The sequence below is a fragment of the Mesoplodon densirostris genome, chromosome 2 (assembly GCF_025265405.1).
Source record: "Mesoplodon densirostris isolate mMesDen1 chromosome 2, mMesDen1 primary haplotype, whole genome shotgun sequence".
Taxonomy (NCBI): Eukaryota; Metazoa; Chordata; class Mammalia; order Artiodactyla; family Ziphiidae; genus Mesoplodon; species Mesoplodon densirostris.
The window spans coordinates 141,659,046-141,668,055 of NC_082662.1; positions in this window are offsets into that span (position 1 = coordinate 141,659,046).

Below are 9,010 nucleotides of genomic sequence, written 5' to 3' on the forward strand. Positions count from 1 at the left end.
GTTCACTGATTAATTCTCTCTATCCAGTACTATAACTGTCCCTGGAAACAGTCTTCTTCTTCCCAAGGAGGAAGTGGAAGAGGTCAACCTGGCCCTCCAATTGGAATCTGACTATTGCTGGATGTGACAGGTGATCAGCAGATGAGATGGTAAATCTGACCAGCCCTGGAAAAGCCCTCCTGTCCACAAAAGTCTCTCACACACAAGCACTGCACAAGAGAGAACAACTTAGCAAGAAGGAATGAGGAAAGATAGCAAATGTCTTCTATCAAGTCCCCTTAAACTTTCTGAAATGCTTTCTAAGAGAAACCCCTATGGAATCCAGGCTCCTGCCTTCTGTTTTGCCAGCTCTGCCTTCAGGCTGCAGGCACATGCTAAGGGGATCCTAGAGATGGTAAAACCCTACTTCCGTTCCACAACTCCAACTGCTTCTGTCCCAGCTGGTCTGGCCGTGTCAGGGAGGGAGGGGGAGGGGAGGTGGAGCGAGAGGATGAGGTGTCAGAGGCCAGAGATGGGCATGTAAACCCCCAGACACCTGCCAGAGCCCTAAACCTGCGTCAGAGTCTGTCTCCAACGAAAGGAAAGAAAGCAAGTGTGCCGCAACCAAATCACAGTAGCCAAAGTGGAAAATACAACTCTGCTACAGGCCGTTGGCTCTGGGGAAAATTCTGCCGATGAACCATGTTGAGGCTCAATGTTGTTTATCTTCTATGGTTGCCGAGCTTGGGGGTTTTTTCTTACTCTTTTTCTATTTGGGAGGTGGCACGTATTTTCCTTTCATTGCAGTGGAGGGGGCTGCTGTTACATGCCTTTGGGCAGGCCGCAACCAGAGAAGGAGGCTGACTAGAACCAGTGATGAAATCTCATGGGGCTCGGGTTTTCTTCCGGGATACTGAGAGGATGGTGGGAGGGGAGGACCACAGCCTTGTGACATTTTTTCTTTTTTCTCTCTCTTTTTTTTTTCATTTTATTGAAGTATAGTTGATTAACAATGTGTTAGTTTCAGGTGTAGAGCAAAGTGATTCAGTTATACATTTATATATATTCATTCTTTTTCGATTCTTTTCCTGACCTTTTTTCAAACTGACATATAATATCATATTAGTTTCATATGATGTTTCAGGTGTAATGGCATTTTTTAAAATTATTGAAGCTACATTATTTATCTCAGTATGGTGATATGGGTAAAGAAATGAACTGATTAGACCAAATTTCTAAATCCTACTCTGCCACTCAGGCAGATTGATTCTTTAAACGCTCTGAACTCCATTTTCCTCATCTGTAAAAGGAGAGGATTAATACAGAAATAAACTAGAAAATAAACTCCAAAATCCTTCCCAGCTCTAATAGTTCTAAGCATTTAGAGTCAAGCCTTAACTCTATGCTTCCTGGCTAGCTGACTCTGGGCAAGTCAGCTAACTTCTCTAAGCCATAGTTTCTTCATCTGTAAAAACTGCACTAAGAGCCCTGGTTTTGCCTTCCTCCTAGGGTGGCTGGGAGGACCAGATGTTACAATTCCTATAAGGGCATTTTGTAAACCTTTACACTCTAGACATGTGCAGACTGTTTGTATAATTTCCACTTACCAGGGCAAATAGTAGTAGAGGGTTTTAGTTATCTGCACCTCTTGGTGCTCCCTGAAGCTAGCAACAGGCTTATAGAAAGCAGGAGAGGGGGTTTGTTGGATTGAAGAAAATTTTCCGAGCACCAGTATCACTGGACACTATGGAATCTTTTCTGAAAGGCCACAGGAAAAGAATAGACAAGGATTGGTGCCAGGTTGTTTGGTTAGTCTTGAAAGCAAGGACTTAGGCTAGACGACTCCTACTTCTCTTCCAGTATAAGAATTTTTAAGTCTCCCTACATAAGGTTTAGGCTGGGAAAATCGTCTACATGGACAATGACCCTTTGGATTTAAACTGGACCATTTTTCAACTCTACAGCTTACTGGAATTGGAGAGAGGCTTCCTAGAAGATGCTTTTAGAGGGTGTGAGTACAAGGGCAATGTTTTCTGAAGCAATGGGTTGGGAGGGTGGTTGGAGTGGGAGTGAATGAGGTTTAGAAGGAATGTAGAGGAATAGTTTAATAGTTTCCCAAAAGAAGTTCAGTGAGCAGGTATGGCTACTTTGAGAAAATTCTTATTCTTATTAAGAATCTACATGGTATAGTTTTTGTTTTTTTTAAGGTCTAAGTTTTGGGGTCAAATATGGGTTCACAATTCTGCCTCAATCACTATGAACTCTATAACCTAGGGTGAGCCTCATTTTACTCTTCTTTAAAATAGGATTGATAACTGGATAACCTCTTGAGGTTGTTGTGAAACTTAAAGTGAAATAATATTAATAAAATGCCTGGCACATAGTAAGGTATCAAAGAGTAATAAAGGAAAACCAATTAGGCCAGGTAGCAGTCAAGTGTGGGCATCAGCAGGGGTCCAAGGGCTCTTGGCCTTGGGTCAGGCTATGTCAAGTCCATGGCACACAGTAGACACACACTAGATGGTAGCAGACATCTGGCATCAGTTAGTCATAAAAGAGCTTCACAGAGTCACACACCCGCACAAGCACACACTCACATTCACAACAGATCAGATTGCTTAAGCTCACCATCTCCGGATTGAGAAGATGAATAAGAGGTCTGCAGACCAGTGTGTTTCCCCAGCCATGTCACAAGAAGGAAGGTCCTCAATATCCCTGGGAACCCTGGGCAGAGGGGATTTTAGAAGGAAGCTCTCTGAAAAACTCAGATCCCCATGGCTGTAAAGTGGTTGTATAAAGGAAAGTGAGGCCTGACAGACTGCACCACACAGGGCAGTGGGAAGGCTAAAACCCAGGAAAGGGCTGTGGGGCTTGGTGGTTTGGAGCCTGGCTAGAGAGAAGACAGTCCTGGATCTGACTACTGCTGCTGGCTCTAAAAGCCAGCAGGGCCTCCCTCCTTGAGTCAAGGATAAGACCACAAAGGAGCTAACTCTTCCATGTCTTTGGCTGTTTCGTAACCTTAAAGTATTTCAACCTATTGGCAGGCCTCTTTGATCCTCTGCCAGGGAGGAGTCTCCCCATTGCACAGAGACAGAAACTGAGGCTCACTGAAGCTGGAAGACATCTCCATAGCCACACAGAAGAAAGGCTAAAACGTAAACAGATCTCCTTCTCCTGGGCCCAGATCTCTACCATATGATAATCTAAAACCCAACTGCTAGCCAAAATCAGCAAAGTATTTACCCCAAAAGCTAGATTGTCTCCTCCCCGTCCCTGGCATATGTGAAACATGGCTCCAGGCTACCAGGACAAAATACACACATACACACACACAAACACACATAAATACATACATAGGAAAGATGCTTCACAACTCTAGGTGGTGGTATACACCAAGTGTGGCCAAGTATGGTCATAAGCAGTGGAGGAGCAGAAGGAAAGAAAAGAAAGAAAGGAAGGAAGGAAGGAAGGAAGGAAGGAAGAAAGGGGGCTTCCTTGGTGGCACAGTGGTTGATAACCTGCCTGCCAATGCAGGGGACACGGGTTCGAGCCCTGGGCTGGGAAGATCCCACATGCCACGGAGCAACTAATCCCGTACGCCACAACTACTGAGCCTGCGCTCTAGAGCCTGCAAGCCACAACTATTGAGCCCAAGTGCTGCAACTACTGAAGCCCATGCGCCTAGAGCCTGTGCTCCGCAACGAGAGAAGCCACCGCAATGAGAAGCCCACGCACCGCAAGGAAGAGTAGCCCCGGCTCGCCACAACTAGAGAAAACCCGCATGCAGCAGCGAAGACCCAATGCAGCCAAAAATTAAATAAATGAATAAATAAATAAATGTATTTTTAAAAAAGAGAGGAAGAAAGGAAGGAAGGAAGGAAGGAAGGAAGGAAGAAAGAAAGGAAGAGAGAGAGGGAGAGAAAGGGAGGGAGGGAGGGAAGGAGAAAGGAAGAAAGCTCATTGGGACCAGATTGGTAAAGAAAGGCTCATGGAAGAGGTGGCTCTGGAGGATTTTGTTGGATGAAAGCAGGGAGGCGTGCAGTCACTGCAGACCAGTAAAGACGCGAGTGGAAGCAAGATGCTGAGAGAGAACAGGGCATCTTCTGACAACAGGTGAGAGCCCTCTTGTTTTGGCCAGCAGCTTTTTGCAGAAAATCTGTGGGAAAGAAGGCTGCAAAGGCATTTGGAAGTGTGAATGCCAAGCTTGGGTGGCTGGGGTCTGTTCAGAAGGAACTGGGCAGCCGTTGAACGTTCCTGCAAATGGGACTTTGGTGATGATACTTGTGCATTAGGAAGATGAGCCTGTGGTCTGGAGAAATCGAAAATGATGGAAAGAAGGCCTTCTGGCATTCCTGGGGTTGAAGGGAACAACCGGCATAAAGAGTTAATTGGCTGTCCTTAGAATGGTAATGGCAGTAACTACTGGCTACAGCTGAGCCTCCATGTGGTCTTTAGCTCAGCTAGGGTGGGAAGCACCAGGGACCAGGGGTGGGGTCAATGTGAAGAATTCAGCCACCTCACCATTTCTGCAGCCCTAAATCTCAGCTGCAGTGGCCCCAGGAGCCTCAACCCCAGTTTTCCCACCACTGCAGCCTGTACAGGAGCAAGCTCTGGCTCCCTGTGGCCTCTTCCATGCAACGCAGCTCCTCCTCACCTCCAGTTTACTCTAAAGCCCTCTGATTTTACCTGAAATGAAATAGAAGCCCCAGCTGTGATCATAGTGACCAGAAGCTCCCATGTGCTGCTCCCCAGCTCATCTGCCTCCACCAAGGGCCCTGACTCATTAGTCCCCTGCAGCCCACACCCACTCCACTTGCACCACTCTTTGGACGTTTAAAGTCATTTCAAGAGGCCCAGAAGGGAAAGCAAAATTGTGGTAGTATCAACAGTCATAGCTGTTCTGGTAGTCATGGTGTGGCAGGTGTAACATAGTTATATGGAAGCCATGGATTGTCCACCAGGTAATAGTCATTGAGTGCTCACTACGTGCCAGACACTGTGACAAGCTTTTATCCCATTTTATTCTCATGACCAGAAGATGGGTATTACTATTTCTTCTGTCTTACAGATACGATAGGGTTTCCTTGGTAGACATGTATATGGGGCTCTGGATTCCAGTGGCAGAGACACCAGGCCGGTTTGCCCATGACACCCCACTGAGGATGTCCAGTTATCCCTTCCCTTCCATGTGCCCAGCCCCAAGCCCCCATCACCATCCCTTCCCAACACACAGTCAAACTTTGCAGCCCCTTTGGCCAGGTATGTGTTTTTGCAGGCAGCTTTTGCCTGAGGCACAGATGTTTGTAAGTCACTGTTTTGGAACCTGGAACAATGTCTTCATAGAAACTCCTTTTAAAAATGCTTTGTTCTTGGCCTATGATACAACTGTGTTATACTATAAATAGCACCAACCTCAGCTCAGGTTCTTGGGAGCTGGGGTCTGCAAGATTAACAAAGGGGAGTTTCTTTCTCCTACTGGATATATAACCAGCCTTAGGCAACATTTGAAATAGACAAAGTTGTCTTGGGTCACCTCTTATCACACTCTACTCCCTCTCCCTGAGACCCCTCCCTGGGAGGCCCTTGTCACTTTCCCCTCTGAGGGGACCCTCACTTGAAACCCCTCTATTGAAACCCCTGCCTTCTGCCCTGCTTGACCCAGAACTCCCAGGTGATCTATTTTCCTGTCCACCTGTCCCAACTCACAACCCAGCCCCACTCAGAGCCCAGCCTCTGGGGTCAGCACACCTACGTGTTCTGTTTCTTTTCCATGGCTTCTTCCCCGCCTCTGAATCTGATGCCAGCGGCCCTCTAGAAGTTACTAGTTACTTCATAAAGGATCTCTCAGAAGCAGAATCCTGAAGTAAGGGGTTCCTTACTCAGAAGGGTAAGAATGAACCAATGGCTGCCATTTGAGTCTATAGAAATGGGCATTTGTAAGTTGGGGGTGGCCTATATGTCCTTTGACACCATCTACATGTTTCTGTCAGGTGGGGCTTCAGTCCACTGATCCGTGGAGCTTCCTTCATTGGCTCCGTGAATCTGCTGCTCTGGCACCTGCATGAGGTGAGTGTTCCTCCACAATGGTTTCCACATGGTGGTCAGATGTCCTGTTTCCAGCACTGGTCATTCCCCCTCTCTCCTCTCCTTTTCCCCGTGGGATATGACCAAGGGTTTGAAGGACCTCCTCATTGTTTCATAGCCTGCAGCCCTGGCAAACCATGGCCTGAGGCAGTACCCAACCTGGCTTGCCATGCTCTGCCGTGGGGATCCAGCACCCATGCCACCGTCACCAAGCAAACCTGTTATCTGAGACTCAGGTCGTGAGCCAGCCACATCCAGAGCACTTCCTCCTTGGCCATGGCCTACTCCTGGCCAACACCAAAACGACAGACATTTTACCTGCGGGTGCAGATAATTTCTTGAGAACGTGAAGGCCCTTCTGCAAGAGATGTGAAGCAATCTCTAGGGCTTTCCAGTAATATTCTTTCCTCCCAGAGACAGTCACTGAGAAATCCACTTCCGGAAGGTGCTCACCTCCATCCCACGCCCCCGCCGCCCCCCAGGCCTCGCTCTTGAGGAAAAGGTAGCATCATGTCCTCCCCGACCAGCGGAGGCCCCTCTCATTTCCACTGCTCTCAGCAGCTCTGACTCACAACGAAACTGCAACCTCAAGAACGCCGGGGGCCAGGATTGCAAGAAGAAAACACAGGTGAACACACGCAAATCTGCCTGAGGAAAAGGTTTTTGTTCCTCTTACAGAATGGCACTGCCAGGGCTGGGCAGCATCTCTGCACTGGAAATGGCCAGAGGGGCCCCATGTCGAGCTGACTTAGTGGATTTGACAAGGGGGGAAGGTGCGCATCAGAGTCACTCATGCCAGCTAACTCTTGCCAGGGAGGGTAGATGGGGCGGGGGAGGGGAACAAGAACATCACAAAATGTTAGGATGTTAGATTTGGAAAGTACCCTAGCAAAACCACTCTGTCAAGCCTTCCACTTATAGATGCAGAAAGCAAGGCCGAGGGATGGAAAGGATGCGTCCAGGATTTCACAGGGGAGGCCAGGGCTGGAAGCCATCCTCCTGGACGGCCAAGCCAGAACTCTTTCTATTATGGGGTTGACTTCTCTGCTCCCCTGGGACGTCCTCAGAATATTGGGGTGGAGAACTCCTGTTCCCAGGCTTTAGCTCCACAAAGAGATACCTCCGGCTCTAGCAGCTGCACCTTCCCACGGAAAGGCATGGACCACTGCATCTCAGGTGTACTGACTGCTTGTTAAGTGCCGGGCAATCACCTAGGAACCTGTGTACGTGCACTATTTCACTCGGTCCCTACAACATCCCCGCAGTGCCAGTCATCATCTCCAGCTGGAGATACTGCAGCTCAGGGAAGCTCAGTAACTTGCCTGGGGTCACACCAATGGTAAGGGGCAGAGCTGGGTTGCAAATTTAGTCTGACTCGAGGGCCTACACATTTAACCACCACACTCTCCTGCAAAGACCAACCCAAAGGCAGGGCACATGATGTGGTTTCCAGTAATTGAACACTTGGACCCAAGGGGCTGTGGGGTGGCAAGTGAGGAAGATGAGTGCTTTACTATCAGAGATCCAGCCTTTGCTGTCAGAGGTCATATGAGTTCTGCCACACAAGGGAAGCTTGAGTGCACAATTCTTAGCCACTCTTTCGTGAAACCGATCAGTCAACTACTTTATATCCAAACTTGTGCTTGAGGCACCTGACTAGGAACAGTCCCGAACCACCCAAAAGCCAGGCACAAAGAGATCTTGTTCAGTTTTTGAAAGAATAATGTTTTTTTGGTTTTGGGGTTTTTTTTAGCATCTTTATTGGAGTATAATTGCTTTACAATGGTGTGTTAGTTTCTGCTGTATAACAAAGTGAATCAGCTATACATATACCTGTATCCCCATATCTCCTCCCTCTTGCGTCTCCGTCCCACCCTCCCTTATCCCACCCCTCTAGGTGGTCACAAAGCACTGAGCTGCTCTCCCTGTGCTATGCGGCTGCTTCCCACTAGCTATCTATTTTACATTTGGTAGTGTATATATGTCCATGTCACTCTCTCACTTTGTCCCAGCTTACCCTTCCCCTCTCCCCGTGTCCTCAAGTCCATTCTCTACATCTGCGTCTTTATTCCTGTGCTGCCCCTAGGTTCTTCAGAACCATTTTTTTTTCTTTTTTTTTTTTTTAGATTCCATATACATATGTGTTAGCATACGGTATTTGCTTTTCTCTTTCTGACGTCACTCTGTATGACAGACTCAAGCATTGATGTACGTAATCATCAAAAGTATCAGAACCTTGCTGGGCTTCCTTAAATTTCTTTTATAGTTTAGTGATATGTTATTTTGAACTACATTTGAAGGTTGAAGCATCTTAGGGCCTCTCAGTCCAGCTCTGTTAAATAAAAAGAACCTGTTTCCACTCAGTGCATAGAATCTCCCATAGTCAGATGGGCAACCAGGGCTCAAGCATCCATTTGAACATACCACGTCTGACCCAGTTCCTAAAAGGGTGCCCACCTTTCAAAGTGATTTCTGATTTAGCCGGATCAATCAAATCCCACTGACTGTATCTGCCACTTAACTCTGCAGGCGGACAGGAGAGAATGGAAAGCAAATTGTATTGATTTGATTGGATTAATCCTGGCCTGTTAGACTGGGAAATGTCTGCTTTTCTTTTCTTTTCTTTTTGAATTTTATTTATTTTTTTATACAGCAGATTCTATTACTTATCTATTTTATACGTATTCGTGTATATATGTCAATCCCAATCTCCTAATATTTTATTTTCAAGGTTTTTCTGAAAACTGAGACAGAACAAGTCTAGGCAAAGAGAAAGCAGGTTTATTAACTGCCTCTCAGAATTGAAGGAGAGAGCAAGAGAGCGAGAGCGAGAACGAGAGAAGAATTAAAAGTGGAAATGGAAAGTAGAACCAAAAATAAGTCTACAGTAGAGTCCCTCCCACAGCCCAGTGGCCCCTGACCGCCCCGGCCCTGCAACTTGATCCTG